The sequence below is a fragment of the Chiloscyllium plagiosum genome, unplaced genomic scaffold (assembly GCF_037043375.1).
Source record: "Chiloscyllium plagiosum isolate Xiang-an unplaced genomic scaffold, Cpla_swu_hap1 HiC_scaffold_40, whole genome shotgun sequence".
NCBI classification, from domain to species: domain Eukaryota; kingdom Metazoa; phylum Chordata; class Chondrichthyes; order Orectolobiformes; family Hemiscylliidae; genus Chiloscyllium; species Chiloscyllium plagiosum.
Window position 1 is genome coordinate 20131128 of NW_028270178.1, and position 21313 is coordinate 20152440.

At 53.4% G+C, this 21313-nt stretch overlaps 1 pseudogene across 1 annotated transcript in view; it reads right to left on the reverse strand.

The window, feature by feature from the left end:
* Nucleotides 1–1941: 1941 nt before the first annotated feature.
* Nucleotides 1942–21313, reverse strand: part of LOC122544142 (E3 ubiquitin-protein ligase DTX4-like) — a 41655-nt pseudogene continuing 22283 nt past the window's right edge. Inside the window, exons 5-7 of the transcript XR_015753957.1 lie at nt 13192–13353; nt 8769–8858; nt 1942–2973 (exon numbers count right to left, since the gene is read on the reverse strand). The product of XR_015753957.1 is annotated as an E3 ubiquitin-protein ligase DTX4-like (transcript). The remainder of the gene's footprint in view (nt 2974–8768; nt 8859–13191; nt 13354–21313) is intronic.

The window sequence follows — 21313 nt, forward strand, 5'->3', positions numbered from 1 at the left end:
ACAGGTGCCATAGAAATTGAGCTCGGTCTTGTGCGCCCCGATTTGGAGAGCGCAAACCCTTGGCCTGAGGGATTTTTGAAACATTTCCCAAGCGAGGGAAGGTGAGAGCCAGACATGAGCGGTCCATCCGCTCTGCGTCTGAAAGGTGGTTTTATTTTATTTGGTGTACAAGTGTCTATTTACAACACAGTGTGGAGGTTCACCTGCTCCCAGGCACCCTGGCAAACACAGGGCCTTGAAGCCAGATCGAGTACACAGTCTGATCCCAATTACTCTGTCTCCAATTCACGCGTTAAAAACTTCTCAACCTACTCTCATTTTTATCTTCTTAAAATGAAACTATTTCTAAACTCTCCCCGACAGCGATATCATTAACCCCATAGCAACCCTTCCCACATTTCACTCAGAAGTACCCTTCCCAAACACTACTCTCCCCATCTCCACCAAACTCACACACACACACACACACTCCCCACCTTCACTCTCTCCATCCCTCAATATCTTCGCTCCCTCAACTCACCCTCGCCATCTCACTCCCTTTCCCTGGCCCCCTCAACCCTTACATACCCTCATCCCTCGCTCTCCCCCACCCCTCCCCCACTTCCTCGTCCCTCCATCGCTCACTCTCACTTCCTCCACCGCCTCAACCACTCCACTCCCTGCTCCGTCCCCTCGGAATCCCTCCCCCTAACTCCCTCCTCCGCCTCCCTCTCACAGTCTGTTCCCCCCTCACTGACCTTCCCAGGGTCTCCAGTCCCCAGCGGAGACATCTTGCTGTGATCACTCGGCTCCCTTTTAGCCCGTCCGCAGCGTTTAATAGCCGCCGCGTTCCTGAATGGACGGGGGAGCTGTGGGAAGTGGTGACTGGCTCGAGGGACTGGAGAGAGATGGAAAACTGGGATAGCAGAGAGGGGAAGGGTCCTGGAAGGAGGCTGGGTGGAGGTAAATTGGCCAAGGTTCCCATGGCCGAATGGAAGATCTCATTCAGAGCTGAGTGGACGAAGGGACATTGGGAAGCAAATTCCCCACATGTCCCCGTCTCCGTTATGGGGAGGAGGGAAGAGGGGAGGAGGGGTGGTGGGGGTGAGGGAGCAGAAATGCCAGGAGCAAGGACAGAGAAGAGGAAACATCTCTTCACTGGAACAGCGGGGAATGGTTGGAGTCCATACTGTGCCTTGAAGAGGGATTTGTTCTGTGCTGCTCCTCTTTCAGAGAGATGATGCCACACTTTGGCCTGTAACTCCTGCTCCAGAGGCAGTGGGCAAACAGCATTGAACTTCCAGAGCGTTTCTATTTAGGGACAAGGAGGGATCAGTGAGGGGCGGGGTCACGCCCCAACTGACCCAGGGTTTTTAGTTTTACTTTCAGACGAAGTTGGGTGAGAGAGACAGAGGAGAAATCAGCCAGGGATCCTGCTCCTTATCACTGCCCAGTGATCCCTGGGTTAGAGAGAGAGAGAGAAAGAGAAAGGAGAAATCAGCCAGGGTTCCTGCTCCTGATCACTGCCCAGTGATCCCTGGGTTAGAGAGAGAGACAGAGGGGAAATCAGCCAGGGTTCCTGCTCCTGATCACTGCCCAGTGATCCCCTGGGTTTGAGAGAGAGAGAGAGAGAGAGGGGAAATCAGCCAGGGTTCCTGCTCCTGATCACTGCCCAGTGATCCCTCGGTTAGAGAGAGGGGAAATCAGCCAGGGTTCCTGCTCCTGATCACTGCCCAGTGATCTCCTGGGTTAGAGAGAGAGAGACAGAGGAGAAATCAGCCAGGGATCCTGCTCCTTATCACTGCCCAGTGATCCCTGGGTTAGAGAGAGAGAGAGAGAAAGGAGAAATCAGCCAGGGTTCCTGCTCCTGATCACTGCCCAGTGATCCCTGGGTTAGAGAGAGAGACAGAGGGGAAATCAGCCAGGGTTCCTGCTCCTGATCACTGCCCAGTGATCCCTGGGTTAGAGAGAGAGACAGAGGGGAAATCAGCCAGGGTCCCTGCTCCTGATCACTGCCCAGTGATCCCTGGGTTAGAGAGAGGAGAAATCAGCCAGGGTTCCTGCTCCTGATCAGTGCCCAGTGATTCCTGGGTTAGAGAGAGAGACAGAGGGGAAATCAGCCAGGGTTCCTGCTCCTGATCCCTGCCCAGTGATCCCCTGGGTTAGAGAGAGGGGAAATCAGCCAGGGTTCCTGCACCTGATCCCTGCCCAGTGATCCCCTGGGTTAGAGAGAGGGGAAATCAGCCAGGGTTCCTGCTCCTGATTCCTGCCCAGTGATCCTTGGGTTAGAGAGAGGGGATGGGCAGAGGAAATCAGCTTTCACAATTTGTAATCTACATCTCATTGATCAAGTGAAATCCTTCACCTTTCTTCCGAAACTAAAATCCGTGAGCTCTGTTTTACAAAGTTTACCTGCGTGCTATCAGTTTAACGTCTCAGGAATCAAAGTCCTGGAGGGACCCTCTCATGCTATGACACTCTTCAGTCAAACCAGATCTCCCAGACTGCGCTGGCTGAACACAGGAGTTGCCTGGCTGTGGGATGTTCGGGGTTAATGTAGAGAAAGAGAGAGAGAGGGGTCAGGATTCAGTTGGTCAGTCCCTCCCTCACCGTGTCCACTCCTTCCTAAGGTGCTCTGTCTCTCTCTCTCTCCGCCACAACACACTCTCTCTCTCTCCTTCTGTGCCCCACACTCTCACAATTCCCTCTATTCTCTGACACCAGCTCACTCGCAGCATGTCCCTCCCTCGGTCGCTCTCTGCCCCCTCCCCTAACACAGCCCTAATCGTCGCTGATCCCCTGGGCCCTCAGTTCTGCCCAGACGTTCTCCAGGTAGTTACAGTCTGGGTAGCCGTGTCCAGTCAGATTCGAGCCAAACTCCGTCTTGTGATGGATCTCGTTCCAGACAACCGTGTCTGTCTCTCCCGTCGTGCTGGATGTCCCAATGGCGAAGATTAACCTTCGGTCCCAGGCCACCAGCAGTAACCTCAGCACCTACCCAGGGCCAGACAGAAACAGATCATTCACCCAACAGAGAGAGAGAGAGAGAGAGAGAGAGAGATAGAAAGAGAGAGAGAGTCTGTGTGTGTGTGTGTGTCTCTCTCCCTCTGTGTATGTTTGTGTGTCTCTGTGTGTCCCGAAGCTCCTTGGATGCTGCCTGAACTGCTGTGCTCTTCCAGCACCACTAATCCAGAATTTGTGTGTCCCTGTTGACCCTGTGTGTGTATGTGTGCGTATATGACCCTGTGTGTGTGTGTCCCTGTTGACCCTGTGTGTGTGTGTGTGTGTGTGTGTGAGTCCCTGTTGACCCTGTGTGTGTGTGCGTGTGTGTGTCTCTCTGTGAGTTCCTGTTGACCCTGTGTGTGTGCATGTGTCTGTGTGAGTCCCTGTTGACCCTGTGTGTGTGCGTGTGTCTGTGTCTCTGTGTGAGTCCCTGTTGACCGTGTGTATGTGTGTGTGTGTGTGTCTATGTGTCTCTGTTGACCCTGTGTGTGTGCGTGTGTGTGTCCCTGTGTGAGTCCCTGTTGACCCTGTGTGTGTGTGTGTGTGTGTCCCTGTTGACCCTTGTGTGTGCGTGTGTGTGTCTGTGTGAGTCCCTGTTGACCCTGTGTGTGTGTGTGTGTGTGTGTGTGCGTGTGTGTGTTTGTGTCTCTGTGTGAGTCCCTGTTGACCGTGTGTGTGTGTGTGTGTGTGTGTGTGTGTGTGTCTCTGTGTGAGTCCCTGTTGACCCTCTGTGTGTGTGTGTGTGTCTGTGTCTGTGTCTCTGTGTGAGTCCCTGTTGACCCTGTGTGTGTGTGTGTGTGTGTGTGTGTGTGTGTGAGTCCCTGTTGACCCTGTGTGTGTGTGCGTGTGTGTGTCTCTCTGTGAGTTCCTGTTGACCTTGTGTGTGTGCATGTGTCTGTGTGAGTCCCTGTTGACCCTGTGTGTGTGCGTGTGTGTGTCCCTGTGTGAGTCCCTGTTGACCCTGTGTGTGTGTGTGTGTGTGTGTCCCTGTTGACCCTTGTGTGTGCGTGTGTGTGTCTGTGTGAGTCCCTGTTGACCCTGTGTGTGTGTGTGTGTGTGTGTGTGCGTGTGTGTGTCTGTGTCTCTGTGTGAGTCCCTGTTGACCGTGTGTGTGTGTGTGTGTGTGTGTGTGTGTCTCTCTGTGTGTCCCTGTTGACCTGTGAGTGTGTGTGCGTGTGTGCGTGTCTCCATGTGTCATGGTGACCGTGTTTGTGTGTGTGTGTGTCTCTGTGTGTCCCATTTAATCCTGTGTGTCCCTGTTGACCCTGTCTGTGTGTGTGTGTCTCTGTGTGTCCGTGTTGACCCTGTGCATGCGTGTGTCTCTGTGCGTCCCTGTTGACCCTGTATATGCGTGTGTCTCTGTGCGTTACTGTTAACCCTGTGCGTGTGTCTATGTGTGTCCCTGTTGACACTGTGTGTGTGTGTCTCTCTGTGTGTCCGTGTTGAACCTGTGTATGTGAGTGTGTCTCTGTGTGCGTCCCTGCTCACCCTGTGTATGTGTGTGTGTCCCTGTTGACCCTGCGTGTGTGTGTGTGTGTCTCTGTGTATCCCTGTTGACACTCCCAGGGCAGGGACAGCACGGTGTTAGATACAGAGTAAATCTCCTTCTGCACTGTTTCCATTAAACACTCCCAGGACAGGGAGAGCGTGGAGCTAGGTACAGAGTAAATCTCCCTCTGCACTGTTCCTATAAAACACTCGCAGGACAGCGACAGCACGGGGTTAGATACAGACTAAGTCTCCCTCTGCACTTTTCCTATTAAACACTCCCAGGGCAGGGACAGTACGGGGTTCGATAAAGAGTAAATCTCCCTCTGCAAGTTCCTATTAAACACTCCCAGGGCAGGGACAGCACGGGGTTAGGTACAGAGTAAATCTCCCTCTGCACTGTTCCTATTAAACACTCCCAGGTCAGGGACAGCGCGGGGTTAGATATAGAGTAATCTCCCTCGGCACTGTTCATATAAAACACTCCCAGGACAGGGATAGCACAGGGTTAGGTACAGAGTAAATCTCCCTCTGCACTGTTCCTATTAAACACTCCCAGGTCAGGGACAGCGCGGGGTAAAATATAGAGTAATCTCCCTCGGCACTGTTCATATAAAACACTCCCAGGACAGGGATAGCACAGGGTTAGGTACAGAGTAAATCTCCCTCTGCACTGTTCCTATTAAACACTCCCAGGTCAGGGACAGCGCGGGGTTAGATATAGAGTAATCTCCCTCGGCACTGTTCATATAAAACACTCCCAGGACAGGGATAGCACAGGGTTAGGTACAGAGTAAATCTCCCACTGCACTGTTCGTATTAAACACTCACAGGACAGGGACAGCGTGGGGCAGGGTTAGATACAGAGTAAATCTCCCTCTGCACTGTTCCTATTAAACACTCCGAGCACTGGGAAACTGCAGGGTTAGATAGAGTGTTTATCTCCCTCTGCACTGTTCCGATTAAACACTCTCAGGACAGGGACAGCGCGGGGTTAGATACAGAGTAAATCTCCCTCTGCACTGTTCCTGTTAAACACTCCCAGGACAGGGATAGCACGGGGTTAGGTACAGAGTACATCTCCCTCTGCACTGTTCCTGTTAAATGCTCCCAGGACGGGGACAGCACGGGGTTAGATACAGAGTAAATCTCGCTCTGCACTGTTCGTATTAAACACTCCCTGGTCACGGACAGCGTGGGGTTAGATGCAGAGTAAATCTCCCTCTGCACTGTTCCTATTAAACACTCCCAGGACAGGTACAGTGTGGGGTTAGATACAGAGTAAATCTCCCTCTGCACTGTTCCTATTAAACACTCCCAGGACAGGAACAGCACCGGGTTAGTGTTCAGAGTAAATCTCCCTCTGCACTGTTCCAATGAAACACTCCCAGGACAGGGACAGCACGGGGTTAGATACAGAGTAAATCTCGCTCTGCACTGTTCCAATGAAACACTCCCAGGACAGCGACAGAACGGGATTAGGTACAGAGTGAATCTCCCTCTGCACTGTTCCTACTAAACTCTCCCAGGATAGGGACAGCACGGGGTTAGGTACAGAGTAAATCTTCCCCTGCAAGTTCCTATTAAACTCTCCCAGGACAGGGACAGCGTGGGGTCAGGTACAGAGTAAATCTTCCGCCACACTGTTCCTGTTAAACACTCCCAGGACAGGGACAACACGTGGTCAGATACTGAGCAAATCGCCCTCTGCACTGTTCGTTTTAAACACTCCCAGCACAGGGACAGCACGGGGTTAGATGCAGAGTAAATCTCCCTCTGCACTGTTCCTATTAAACATTCCCAGGAGAGGGACAGCGTGGGGTTAGGTACAGAGTAAATCTCCCTCTGCACTGTTCCTATTAAACACTCCCAGGACAAGGACAGCACGCGGTCAGATACTGAGAAAATCTCCCACTGCACTGTTCCTATAAAACACTCCCAGGACAGGGACAGCACGAGGTCAGCTGCAGAGTAAAACTGCCTCTGCACTGTTCCGATTAAACATTCCCAGGAGAGGGACAGCGTGGGGTTAGGTACAGAGTAAATCTCCCTCTGCACTGTTGCTATTAAACACTCCCAGGACAGGGACAGCACAGGGTTAGATACAGAGTAAATCTCCCTCGGCACTGTTCGTATTAAACACTCCCAGGACAGGGACAGCACGCGGTCTAATACTGAGCAAATCTCCCTCTGCACTGTTCCGATTAAACACTCCCAGGACAGGGACAGCACGGGGTTAGACACAGAGTAAATCTCCTTCTGCACTATTCCTGTTAAACACACCCAGGACAGGGACAGCACGGGGTTAGATACAGAGTAAATCTCCCTCTGCACTGTTCCTATTAAACACTCCCAGGGCAGGAACAGCATGGGGTCAGATACTGAGCAAATCTCCCTCTGCGCGGTTCCTGTTAAACACTCCCAGGACAGGAACAGCACAGGGTTAGATACAGAGTAAATCTCCCTCTTCACTGTTGCTATTAAATGCTCCCAGGACAGGGACAGCATGGGGTTAGATACAGAGTAAATCTCCCTCTGCACTGTTCCTATTAAACAGTCGCAGGACAGGGACAGCATGGGGTTAGATACAGAGTAAATCTCCCTCCGCACCGTTCCTATTAAACACTCCCAGTACAGAGATAGCACGGGGTTAGGTACAGAGTAAATCTCCCTCTGCACTGTTCCTATTAAACTCTCCCAGGACAGGGACAGCACGGGGTTAGATACAGAGTAAATCTCCCTCTGCACTGTTCCTATTAAACACTCCCAGGACAGAAACAGCACGGGGTTACATACAGAGTAAATCTCCCTCTGCACTGTTCCTATTAAATACTCCCAGGTCAGGGACAGCGCGGGGTTAGATACAGAGTAAATGTCCCTCTGCACTGTTCCTTTTAATCACTCCCAGGACAGGGACAGCATGGGGTCAGATACTGAGCAAATCTCCCTCTGCACTGTTCCTATTAAACACTCCCAGGACAGGACAGCACGGGGTTAGGTACAGAGTAAATCTCCCTCTGCACTGTTCCTATTAAACACTCCCAGTACAGGACAGCACGGGGTTAGGTACAGAGTAAATCTCCCTCTGCACTGTTCCTATTAAACACTCCCAGGTCAGGGACAGCCAGGGGTGAGATATAGAGTAATCTCCCTCGGCACTGTTCGTATTAAACACTCCCAGGACAGGGGGACAGCATGCGGTCAGATACTGAGCAAATCTCCCTCTGCACTGTTCCTATTAAACACTCCCAGGACAGGGACTGCACGTGGTTAGACACAGAGTAAATCACCCTCTACACTGTTCCTGTTAAACACTCCCAGGACAGAAACAGCACGGGATTAGATACAGAATAAATCTCCCTCTGCACTATTGCTATTAAACCCTCCCAGGACAGAAACAGCACGGGGTTAGATACAGAGTAAATCTCCCTCTGCACTGTTCCTATTAAACACTCCCAGTACAGGACAGCACGGGGTTAGATGCAGAGTAAATCTCCCTCTGCACTGTTCCTGTTAAACACTCCCAGGACAGGAACAGCACAGGGTTAGATACAGAGTAAATGTCCCTCTGCACTGTTCCTATTAAACACTCCCAGGGCAGGGACAGCACGGGGTTAGGTTCAGAGTAAATCTCCCTCTGCACTGTTCATATTAAACACTCCCAGGACAGGGACAGCACGGGGTAGGTACAGAGTAAAGCTCCCTCTGCACTGTTCCTAATAAACACTCCCAGGAGAGGGGCAGCGCGGGGTTAGGTACAGAGTAAATCTCCCTCTGCACTGTTCCTAATAAACACTCCCAGGAGAGGGGCAGCGCGGGGTTAGGTACAGAGTAAATCTCCCTCTGCACTGTTCCTATTAAACACTCCCAGGACAGGGACAGCACGGGGTTAGATACAGAGGAAATCTCCCTCTGCATTGTTCCTATTAAACACTCCCAGGACAGGGACAGCACGGGGTTAGATACAGAGGAAATCTCCCTCTGCACTGTTCCTCTTAAACAGTCGCAGGACAGGGACAGCGCGGGTTTCGATACAGACTAAATCTCCCTCTGCACTGTTGCTATTAAACCCTCCCAGGACAGAAACAGCACGGGGTTAGATACAGAGTAAATCTCCCTCTGCACTGTTGCTATTAAATGCTCCCAGGACAGGGACAGCATGGGGTTAGATACAGAGTGTATCTCCCTCTGCACTGTTCCTATTAAACTCTCCCAGGGCAGGACGTGCCCGCTAGGTTGGGTCATTGGAAAATCTCTCCCAACGGCACCAAAAATGTCACGGAGCGTTTCCCTCTCACCTCTCGGCCTTTTTCGTTGTCGGGTAAGTAACAATGTCGTGGGAATCCTCGTGCGGTGAAATTCATTCCTGGGTGGGGGTGATCAGGGCCCTGTCACATAGATCAAAACTAACGGTCAGGGATCCCAACATTCTCCGGGTAACACTGCCATATGTGTGGGACATCAGAGAATGTGACACTGAGAGGTGTGGGGTATGTCACAGAGTGTTAGAGTGAGAGGTGTGGGTAATGTCAGAGCATTTAATGTTACAGTGAGGGGTGTGGGTATATCAGTGAATGTTACAGTGAGGGGTGAGGGGTATATCAGAGAGTGTTGCAGCGAGGGGTGTGGGGTATATAAGAGAGTGTTACAGTGTGAAGTGTGGGGTATATCAGAGAGTGTTACATTGAGGGGTGTGGGGTATGTCAGAGAGTGTTACAGTGAGGGGTGTGGGGTATGTCAGAGAGTGTTACAGTATGGAGTGTGGGGTATACCAGAGAGTGTTACAGTGAGGGGTGTGGGGTATATCAGAAAGTGTTACATTGAGGGGTGTGGGGTATGTCAGAGAGTGTTACAGTGAGGGGTGTGGGGTATATCAGAGAGTGTTACAGTGAGGGGAGTGGGGTATACCAGAGAGTGTTACAGTGAGGGGTGTGGGGTATATCAGAAAGTGTTACATTGAGGGGTGTGGGGTATGTCAGAGAGTGTTACAGTGAGGGGTGTGGGGTATATCAGAGAGTATTACAGTGAGGGCTGTGGGGTATGTCAGAGAGTGTTACAGTGAGGGGTGTGGGTTTTGTCAGAGAGTGTTACACTGAGAGGTGTGAGGTATGTCAGAGAGTTTTACAGTGAGGGGTGTGAGGTATACAGAGAGTGTTACAGTGTGAAGTGTGGGGTATGTCAGAGAGTGTTACAGTGAGGGGTGTGGGTCATGTCAGAGAGTGTTACATTGAGGGGTGTGGGGTATGTCAGAGAGTGTTACAGTGAGGGCTGTGGGGTATGTCAGAGAGTGTTACAGTGAGGGGTGTGGGTTTTGTCAGAGAGTGTTACACTGAGAGGTGTGGGGTATGTCAGAGAGTGTTACAGTGAGGGGTGTGAGGTATACAGAGAGTGTTACAGTGTGGAGTGTGGGGTATGTCAGAGAGTGTTACAGTGAGGGGTGTGGGGTATATCAGAGTGTGTTACAGTGAGGGGTAGGGGTATACCAGAGAGTGTTACAGTGAGGGGTATGGGGTATGTCAGAGAGTGTTACAGTGAGGGGTGTGGGGTATATCAGAGAGTGTTACAGTTAGGAGTGTGAGGTATGTCAGAGAGTGTTACAGTGAGGGGTGTGGGGTATATCAGAGAGTGTTACAGTGAGGGGTGTGGGGGATGTCAGAGAGTGTTACAGTGAGGAGTGTGGGCTATGTCAGAGGGTGTTACAGTGAGGGGTGGTTAATATGTCAGAGAGTGTTACACTGAGAGGTGTGGGGTATGTCAGAGAGTGTTACAGTTAGGAGTGTGAGGTATGTCAGAGGGTGTTACAGTGAGGGGTGTGGGGTATGTCAGATCGTGTTACAGTGAGGGGTGTGGGGTATGTCAGAGGGTCTTACAGTGAGGGGTATGGGGTATGTCAGAGAGTGTTACAGTGAGGGGTGTGGGGTATGTCAGAGAGTGTTACAGTGAGGGGTGTGGGGCGTGTCAGAGAGAGTTACAGTGAGGTGTATGGGGTATGTCAGAGAGTGTTACAGTGAGGGGTATGGGCTATGTCACAGTGTGTTACAGTGAGAGGTGTGGGTTATATCAGAGAGTGTTACAGTGAGGGGTGTGGGGTGTGTCAGAGTGTTACAGTGAGGGGTGTGGGGTATGTCAGAGAATGTTACAGTGAGAGGTGTGGGTTATGTCAGAGAGTGTTACAGTGACAGGTGTGGGGTATGTCAGAGAGTGTGCCACTGAGGGGTGTTGGGTATGTCAGAGAGTGTTACAGTGAGGGGTGTAGGGTATGTCAGAGAGTGTTACACTGAGGGTTGTAGGGTATGTCAGAGAGTGTTACAGTGAGGGGTGTGGGGGTATGTCGGAGAGGGTTACACTGAGGGGTGTGGGGTATGTCAGAGAGTGTTACGGTGAGGGGTGTAGGGTATGTCAGAGAGTGTTACACTGAGGGTTGTAGGGTATGTCAGAGAGTGTTACAGTGAGGGGTGTGGGGGTATGTTGGAGAGGGTTACACTGAGGGGTGTGGGGTATGTCAGAGAATGTAACAGTGAGGGTGTGGGGTATATCAGAGAGTGTGCCACTGAGAGGTGTGGGGTATGTCAGAGAGTGTTACAGTGAGAGGTGTGGGGTATGTCAGAGGGTGTTAGAGTGAGCGGTGTGGGTGATGTTAGAGAGTGTTACACTGAGAGGTGTGGGCTATGTCAGAGAGTGTTACAGTGAGAGGTGTGGGGTATGTCAGAGAGTGTTACAGTGAGATGTGTGGGGAATGTCAGAGAGTGTTACAGTGAGGGGTGTGGGGTATGTCAGAGGGTGTTAGAGTGAGGGGTGTGGGGTATGCCAGAGGGTGTTCGAGTGAGGGGTGTGGGGTATGTCAGAAGGTGTTACAGTGAGAGGTGTGCGTTATGTCAGAAGGTGTTACAGTGAGGGGTTTGGGTAAATGTCAGGGAGTGTTATAGCGAGGGGTGTGGGGTATCTCAGTGAGGGGTGGGGGGTATCTCAGTGATGGGTGGGGGTGTCTCAGTGATGGTTGGGGGGTAACTCAGTGAGGGGTGGGTGGCATCTCAATGAGGGGTGGGGGTTATCTCAGTGAGAGGTGTGGGGTATCTCAGTGAGTGGTAGTGGGATAACTCAGTGAGGGTTGGGGGGTATCACAGCGAGGGGTGTGGGGTATCTCAGTGAGGTGTGGGGGGTATCTCAGTGAGGGGTAGGGGGTATCACAATGAGGGGTGAGGGGTATCTCAGTGAGGGGTGGGGGGTATCTCAGTGAGGGGTGTGGGATAACTCAGTGAGGGGTGGGGGGCATCTTAGTGAGAGGTATGGGGTATCTCAGTGAGAGGTGTGGGGTATCTCAGTGAGGGGTGTGGGGCATCTCAGTGAGGGGTGGGGGGTATCTCAGTGAGGGGTGGAGGTATCTCAGTGAGGGGTGGGGTATCTCAGTGAGGGGTGGGGTATCTCAGTGAGGGTGGGGGTAACTCAGTGAGGTGTGGGGGTATCTCAGTGAGGGGTGTGGGGTAACTCAGTGAGGTGTGAGGTATCTCAGTGAGGGGTGTGGCATATCTCAGTGAGGGGTGGGGTATCTCAGTGAGGAGTGTGGGGTATCTCAGTGAGGGGTGTGGGGGGGTATCTCAGTGAGGGGTGTGGGGCATCTCAGTTAGGGGTGGGGGGTATCTCAGTGAGGGGTGTGGTGTATCTCAGTGAGGGGTGGAGGTATCTCAGTGAGGGTGGGGGTATCTCAGTGATGGGTGGGGGTATCTCAGTGAGGGGCGTAGGGTAACTCCGTGAGGGGTGGGGGGTATCTCAGTGAGGGGTGTGGGGTAACTCAGTGAGGGGTGTGGGGTAACTCAGTGAGGGGTGTGGGGGGTATCTCAGTGAGGGGTGTGGGGTAACTCAGTGAGGGGTGGGGGGTATCTCAGTGAGGGGTGTGGGGTAACTCAGTGAGGGGTGGGGGTAACTCAGTGAGGGGTGTGGGGTAACTCAGTGAGGGGTGGGGGGTATCTCAGTGAGGGGTGGGGGGTATCTCAGTGAGGGGTGTGGGGTAACTCAGTGAGGGGTGTGGGGTAACTCAGTGAGGGGTGTGGGGGGTATCTCAGTGAGGGGTGTGGGGGGTATCTCAGTGAGGGGTGTGGCGGGTATCTCAGAGAGGGGTGTGGGGTAACTCAGTGAGGGGTGGGGGGTATCTCAGTGAGGGGTGTGGGGTAACTCAGTGAGGGGTGGGGGTAACTCAGTGAGGGGTGTGGGGTAACTCAGTGAGGGGTGGGGGGTATCTCAGTGAGGGGTGTGGGGTAACTCAGTGAGGGGTGTGGGGTATCTCAGTGAGGGGTGTGGGGTATCTCAGTGAGGGGTGTGGGGTATCTCAGTGAGGGGTGTGGGGGTATCTCAGTGAGGGGTGTGGCGGGTATCTCAGAGAGGGTTGTGGGGGGTATCTCAGTGAGGGGCGGAGGGTATCTCAGTGAGAGGTGGGGGATATCTCAGTGAGGGGTGTGGGGGGTATCTCAGTGAGGGGTGTGGGGGGGTATCTCAGTGAGGGGAGTGGGGTATCTCAGTGAGGGGTGTGGGGGGGTATCTCAGTGAGGGGTGTGGGGGGTATCTCAGTGAGGGGCGGAGGGTATCTCAGTGAGAGGTGGGGGATATCTCAGTGAGGGGTGTGGGGGGATATCTCAGTGAGGGGAGTGGGGTATCTCAGAGAGGGGTGTGGGGGGCGTTCCTATCGGTAGTGTGTGGTGTCCTCCCGGTGTGTAGCTGGGCACATACCTGGATGCCAGGGGGAATGTTGTAGATGATGCGAATCGTCTTGGATTCGGGATATCCTGGGAGGGAGTGCGGAATGGTGTGGTATTCCATTTTCCCCGGTGGCTGGGTCCCAGTCTTCACACCATATATTGTCTTACAGGTCGGACACTGGAGGCTTCCATCCTGAAACAGGGAAAAGTGGGAGCACTGAGGGGACTGGCAGATGGTACATCAGTGTTCTATACTGTCCCTGTCCCGGGAGTGTGTGATGGGACAGTGTAGAGGAAACTTTACTCTGTATCTTATCCTATACTGTCCCTGTCCTGGGAATGTGTGATGGGACAGTGTAGAAAGAGCTTTATTCTGTAGCTAACTCCATGCTATGCCCTGTCCTGGGATGTGTGATGGCCGGGACAATGTAGAGAGAGCTTTACTCTGTATCTAACTCCATGCTATGCTCTGTCCTGGGAGTGTGTGATGGCCGGGACAGTGTAGAGAGAGCCTTACTCTGTATCTAACTCCATGCTATGCTCTGTCCTGGGAGTGTGTGATGGCTGGGACAGTGTAGAGAGAACTTTACTCTGTATCTAACTCCATGCTATGCCCTGTCCCGGGAGTGTTTTATGGAGGACAGTGTAGAGAGAAATTTACTCTGTATCTAACCCCATGCTATGCCCTGTCCTGGGAGTGTGTGATGGCTGGGACAGTGTAGAGAGAGCTTTACTCTGTATCTATCCCCATGCTATGCCCTGTCCTGCCAGTGTGAGATGGCTGGGACAGTGTAGAGAGAGCTTTACTCTGTATCTATCCCCATGCTATGCCCTGTCCTGGGAGTGTGTGATGGCCGGGACAGTGTAGAGAGAGCCTTACTTGGTATCTATCCCCATGCTATGCCCTGTCCTGGGAGTGTGAGATGGCCGGGACAGTGTAGAGAGGAGCCTTACTCTGTATCTAACCCCATGCTATGCCCTGTCCTGGGAGTGTGTAATGGCAGGGACAGTGTAGAGAGAGCTTTACTCTGTATCTAACTCCATGCTATGCTCTGTTCTGGGAGTGTGTGATGGCAGGGACAGTGTAGAGAGAGCCTTACTCCGTATCTAACTCCATGCTATGCCCTGTCCTGGGAATGTGTGATGGCTGGGACAGTGTAGAGAGAGCTTTACCCTGTATCTAACCCCATGCTATGCCCTGTCCTGGGAGTGTGTGATGGGACAGTGTAGAGGAAACTTTACTCTGTATCTTATCCTATACTGTCCCTGTCCTGGGAATGTGTGATGGGGCAGTGTAGAAAGAGCTTTATTCTGTAGCTAACTCCATGCTATGCCCTGTCCTGGGATGTGTGATGGCCGGGACAATGTAGAGAGAGCTTTACTCTGTATCTAACTCCATGCTATGCTCTGTCCTGGGAGTGTGTGATGGCCGGGACAGTGTAGAGAGAGCCTTACTCTGTATCTAACTCCATGCTATGCTCTGTCCTGGGAGTGTGTGATGGCTGGGACAGTGTAGAGAGAACTTTACTCTGTATCTAACTCCATGCTATGCCCTGTCCCGGGAGTGTTTTATGGAGGACAGTGTAGAGAGAAATTTACTCTGTATCTAACCCCATGCTATGCCCTGTCCTGGGAGTGTGAGATGGCCGGGACAGTGTAGAGAGAGCCTTACTCTGTATCTAACCCCATGCTATGCCCTGTCCTGGGAGTGTGAGATGGCCGGAACAGTGTAGAGAAAGCTTTACGTTGTATCTAACTCCATGTTATGCCCTGTCCTGTGAGTGTGAGATAGCCGGGACAGTGTAGAGAGAGCTTTACTCTGTATCTAACCCCATGCTATGCCCTGTTTTGGGAGTGTGAGATGGCCGGGACAGTGTAGAGAGAGCCTTACTCTGTATCTAACCCTGTGCTGTCCATGTCCTGGGAGTGTTTTATGGAGGACAGTGTAGAGAGAGCTTTACTCTGTATCTAACCCCATGCTATGCCCTGTCCTGGGAGTGTGTGATGGCTGGGACAGTGTGGAGAGAGCTTTACTCTGTATCTAACCCCGTGCTGTCCCTGATTACAATCATACAGCACGGAAACAGACCATTGGGTCTGACCAGCCGATGTCAGCCATAATACAAAACTAAACTCATCCCACCTGCTTGCACTTGGCCCATGTCCCTCCAACCATTCCTGACCGATGTACCTATCCAAATGCCTCTTTAAATGCTGTAAGTGTGCCCAACAACCACCACTTCCTCAGGATGCCCATTCCACACACAAATCACTCTGTAGAAAAACAATTGCCCCGTGTCTTTTGAAAATCTTTCTCCTGTCACCTTCAAAGCGTGTCCCCGGTCTTGAAGTTCCCCACCTTAGAGAAAAGACACCGGCTGTTCACCTAATCTATACCCCTCGGTAATTTTATAAACCTCTCTAAGGTCATGCCTCAACCTCCTGCGGAAAATGTCCCAGCCCATCCAGCCTTTCCTTCTAACTCCAACCTTGCCTTCCCAGCGACTTCCTGCTAAATCTCTTCTGAACCCTCTCCAGTTTAATAATATCCTCCGCCTCACAGGGAGACCAGAACTGCAGACAGTACTGCAGAGGAGACCTCACCTCCTGTACAACCTCAGCACGACATCCCAGCTCACTTACTCAAAGGTCTGAGCCATGAAGGCACGTGTGCTAAATGCCTTCTTAACGGTGTGTGAAGAATGATGTACCTGAACACCCGAGGTCTCTCTGATCTATAACTATTTTGAAAGTTGCCACCCAGGTAAATAGTGCGGTGAGGAAGGCATATGGCGTACTGGCTTTTATTGGTAGAGGAATTGAGTTCCGGAGTCCTGAGGTCATGTTGCAGTTGTATAAGACTCTGGTGCGGCCGCATCTGGAGTATTGTGTGCAGTTTTGGTCGCCATACTATAGGAAGGATGTGGAGGCACTGGAACGGGTGCAGAGGAGGTTTACCAGGATGTTGCCTGGTATGGTAGGAAGATCGTATGAGGAAAGGCTGAGGCACTTGGGGTTGTTTTCATTGGAGAAAAGAAGGTTTAGAGGTGACTTGATAGAGGTGTACAAGATGATTAGGGGTTTAGATAGGGTCGACAGTGAGAATCTTTTTCCACATATGGAGTCAGCTATTACAAGGGGGCATAGCTTTAAATTAAGGGGGGGTAGGTACAGGACAGATGTTAGGGGTAGGTTCTTTGCTCAGCGAGTCGTGAGTTCATGGAATGCCCTGCCAGTAGCAGTGGTGGACTCTCCCTCATTATGGGCATTTAAGCGGGCATTGGATAGGCATATGGAGGATAGTGGGCTAGTGTAGGTTAGGTGGGCTTGGATCGGCGCAACATCGAGGGCCGAAGGGCCTGTACTGCGCTGTATTCTTCTATGTTCTATGTTCTATGTACACCTGGCCCCGACGCTTAATTATCTAAGTTCGGCCAATGTTTGTTTTAACAAAATGCAACAGCTCGCATTTATCCAGACTGAACTCCATCCTCACTCCTCAGTCCATTTGATCAAGATCCCTTTGCAAGGTGATTCACTATAATATCAATCCTAGTGCCATCCGGAAACTTCCTAACCATCCCTTTGATACTCGTGTCCAACTCACTGATATAAATGCTGAACAAAACAGTACCCTGCTGTGGAACACCGTTGATCACAGGCCTCCAGACGGAAAAACAGCCCTCCCCCACCGTCTCTTGCCATTAAGTGAATTTTGTATCCAGCTCACCCGGAATCCCATGTGATCTAACTTGACTAACAATTCGGAACCTTGTCAAACGGTTTTACTAAAATCCAAGGAAACAGTGTCCACCGCTCCACCCGCACTAATCTTGATTTGGAGATGCCGCTGTTAGACTGCGGTGTACAAAGTTAAAAACCACACCACACCAGGTTATAGTCCGACAGGTTTAATTGCAAGCACTAGCTTTCGGAGCGTTGCCCCTTCACTGTGGCATCAGGACAACAGAGATGAAGGAGCGTCGCTCCGAAAGCTAGTGTGCTTCCAATTAAACCTGTCGGACTGTAACTTGGTGTTGTGTGGTGTTTAGCCCATTAATCTTGGTGACTTGCTCAAAAAACTCAATCAAGTTTGTGATGCATAAATTCCCTCACCCAAAACCATGCCGACGATCCCTAATTACCTCTTGCCTCTCCGAAAGCAAGTAAATCGTATCTTTCAGAATCTCTTCCAACAACTTACCCACCACTGAAGTCAAACGCACAGGTTTCCCGTTCCCCAGTTTCCACGGACATCCCTTCGTAAACAAAGCAGCAACATGAACCACCCTCCAGTCACCAGGCACCTCACCCACAGTTATAGGTGATGCAGAATGGTTCCTGTCAGGGCCATAGCTATTTCCTCGCGAACTTCCCACAATGGTGTAGGATACACGAGACCCGGGGGTGGGGCCGGATAAGCACAGCTGGTCAGGCCACATCCGAGGAGCAGGAAAATCGACTCAGGATACACTAGATCTGGTCCCGGACATAATATCACCTCGTACATTTTCTGCGGCACCCAGCACGTCCTCTTGGGGTTGTGATGGAGCACCCCGGTCTCTGTGAGTAACTGCAGGCAACATTTGTCTGCGGGGTCTGTGGGAGAGTGAGTGGGGTCTGTGGGAGAGTGAGTGGGGTCTATGGGAGAGTGAGTGGGGTCTGTGGGAGTGTGAGTGGGGTCTGTGGGAGTGTGAGTGGGGTCTGCGGGAGTGTGGGTGGGGTCTATGGGAGAGTGAGTGGGGTCTGTGGGAGTGTGAGCGGGGTCTGTGGGAGTGTGAGTGGGGTCTGTGGGAGTGTGAGTGGGGTCTGTGGGAGTGTGAGTGGGGTCTGTGCGAGAGTCAGTGAGGTCTGTGGGAGAGTGAATGGGGTCTATGGGAGAGTGAGCGGGATCTGTGGGAGTGTGAGCGGGGTCTGTGGGAGAGTGAGCGGGGTCTGTGGGAGTGTGAGCGGGGTCTGTGGGAGAGTGAGCGGGGTCTGTGATAGTGTGAGTGGGGTCTGTGGGAGTGTGAGTGGGGTCTGTGGGAGTGTGAGCGGGGTCTGTGGGAGTGTGAGTGGGGTCTGTGGGAGTGTGAGTGGGGTCTGTGGGAGTGTGAGTGGGGTCTGTGGGAGAGTCAGTGAGGTCTGTGGGAGAGTGAGTGGGATCTATGGGAGAGTGAGCGGGGTCTGTGGGAGTGTGAGTGGGGTCTGTGGGAGAGTGAGCGGGGTCTGTGGGAGAGTGAGAGGGGTCTATGGGAGAGTGAGTGGGGTCTGTGGGAGAGTCAGTGGGGTCTGTGGGAGAGTGAGTGGGGTCTGTGGGAGAGTGAGTGGGGTCTATGGGAGAGTGAGTGGGGTCTGTGGGAGAGTCAGTGGGGTCTGTGGGAGAGTGAGTGGGGTCTGTGGGAGAGTCAGTGGGGTCTGTGGGAGTCAGTGAGGTCTGTGGGAGAGATAGTGCGGTCTGTGGGAGAGTCAGTGGGGTCTGTGGGAGTCAGTGAGGTCTGTTGGAGAGTGAGCGGGGTCTGTGGGAGTGTGAGTGGGGTCTGTGGGAGAGTCAGTGAGGTCTGTGGGATAGTCAGTGGGGCCTGTGGGGGAGTCAGTGGGGTCAGTGGAAGAGTGAGTGGGGTCTGTGGGAGAGTGAGCGGGGTCTGTGGGAGAGTGAGTGGGCTCTATGGGAGAGTGAGCGGGGTCTGTGGGAGAGTGAGCGGGGTCTGTGGGAGAGTGAGCGGGGTCTATGGGAGAGTGAGCGGGGTCTGTGGGAGAGTGAGCGGGGTCTGTGGGAGAGTGAGTGGGCTCTATGGGAGAGTGAGCGGGGTCTGTGGGAGTGTGAGTGGGGTCTGTGGGAGAGTGAGTGGGGTCTGTGGGAGAGTGAGTGGGGTCTGTGGGAGAGTCAGTGAGGTCTGTGAGAGAGTGAGTGGGGGCTGTGGGAGAGTGAGTGGGGTCTGTGGGAGAGTGAATAGGGCCTGTGGGAGAGTCAGTGGGGTCTGTGGGAGAGCGTGTGGGGTCTGTGGGAGAGTGAGTGGGGTCAGTGGGAGAGTGAGCGGGGTCTGTGGGAGTGTGAGTGGGGTCTGTGGGAGAGTGAGCGGGGTCTGTGGGAGAGTGAGTGGGGTCTATGGGAGAGTGAGTGGGGTCTGTGGGAGAGTCAGTGGGGTCTGTGGGAGAGTGAGTGGGGTCTGTGGGAGAGTGAGCGGGGTCTGTGGGAGAGTGAGTGGGGTCTGTGGGAGAGTGAGTGGGCTCTATGGGAGAGTGAGCGGGGTCTGTGGGAGAGTGAGTGGGGTCTATGGGAGAGTGAGTGGGGTCTGTGGGAGAGTCAGTGGGGTCTGTGGGAGAGTGAGTGGGGTCTGTGGGAGAGTCAGTGGGGTCTGTGGGGGAGTCAGTGAGGTCTGTGGGAGAGTTAGTGCGGTCTGTGGGAGAGTCAGTGGGGTCTGTGGGAGTCAGTGAGGTCTGTGGGAGAGTGAGCGGGGTCTGTGGGAGTGTGAGTGGGGTCTGTGGGAGAGTCAGTGAGGTCTGTGGGATAGTCAGTGGGGCCTGTGGGGGAGTCAGTGGGGTCAGTGGGAGAGTGAGTGGGGTCTGTGGGAGAGTGAGTGGGCTCTATGGGAGAGTGAGCGGGGTCTGTGGGAGAGTGAGCGGGGTCTATGGGAGAGTGAGCGGGGTCTGTGGGAGAGTGAGCGGGGTCTGTGGGAGAGTGAGTGGGCTCTATGGGAGAGTGAGCGGGGTCTGTGGGAGTGTGAGTGTGGTCTGTGGGAGAGTGAGTGGGGTCTGTGGAAGAGTCAGTGGGGTCTGTGGGAGAGCGTGTGGGGTCTGTGGGAGAGTGAGTGGGGTCAGTGGGAGAGTGAGTGGGGTCTGTGGGAGAGTGTGTGGGGTCTGTGGGAGAGTGTGTGGGGTCTGTGGGAGAGTGAGTGGGGTCTGTGGGAGAGTGAGTGGGGTCTGTGGGAGAGTCAGTGGGGCCTGTGCGAGTGTGAGTGGGGTCTGTGGGAGAGTGAGTGGGGTCTGTGGGAGAGTGAGTGGGGTCTGTGGGAGAGTCAGTGGGGCCTGTGCGAGTGTAAGTGGGGCCTGTGGGAGAGTGAGTGGGGTCTATGGGAGTGTGAGTGGGGTCTGTGGGAGAGTGAGTGGGGTCTGTGGGAGAGTCAGTGCGGTCTGTGGGAGAGTCAGTGAGGTCGGTGGGAGAGTGAGTGGGTCTGTGGGAGAGTGAGCGGGGACTGTGGGAGTGTGAGTGGGGTCTGTGGGAGAGTGAGTGGGGTCTGTGGGAGAGTGAGTGGGGTCTGTGTGAGAGTCAGTGGGGCCTGTGCGAGAGTGAGCGGGGTCTGTGGGAGAGTGAGTGGGGTCTGTGGGAGAGTCAGTGTGGTCTGTGGGAGAGTCAGTGAGGTCTGTGGGAGAGTGAGTGGGGTCTGTGGGAGAGTGAGTGGGGTCTGTGGGAGAGTCAGTGAGGTCTGTGAGAGAGTGAGTGGGGGCTGTGGGAGAGTGAGTGGGGTCTGTGGGAGAGTCAGTGCGGTCTGTGGGAGAGTCAGTGAGGTCGGTGGGAGAGTGAGTGGGTCTGTGGGAGAGTGAGCGGGGACTGTGGGAGTGTGAGTGGGGTCTGTGTGAGAGTGAGTGGGGTCTGTGTGAGAGTCAGTGGGGCCTGTGCGAGTGTGAGTGGGGTCTGTGGGAGAGTGAGTGGGGTCTATGGGAGTGTGAGTGTGGTCTGTGGGAGAGTCAGTGAGGTCTGTGGGAGAGTGAGTGGGGTCTGTGGGAGAGTGAGTGGGGTCTGTGGGAGAGTGAGTGGGGTCTGTGGGAGTGTGAGTGGGGTCTGTGGGAGAGTGATGGGGTCTGTGAGAGAGTGAGTGGGATCTGTGGGAGAGTGAGCGGGGTCTGTGGGAGAGTCAGTGGGGCCTGTGGGAGTGTGAGTGTGGTCTGTGGGAGAGTGAGTGGGGTCTGTGGAAGAGTCAGTGGGGTCTGTGGGAGAGCGTGTGGGGTCTGTGGGAGAGTGAGTGGGGTCAGTGGGAGAGTCAGTGGGGTCTGTGGGAGAGTGTGTGGGGTCTGTGGGAGAGTCAGTTAGGTCTGTGGGAGAGTGTGTGGGGTCTGTGGGAGAGTGAGCGTGTGGGGCCTGTGGGAGAGTCAGTGGGGTCTGTGGGAGAGTGAGTGGGGTCTGTGGGAGAGTCCCGGGGGGTCTGTTGGAGGGTCAGTGGGAGAGTGAGTGG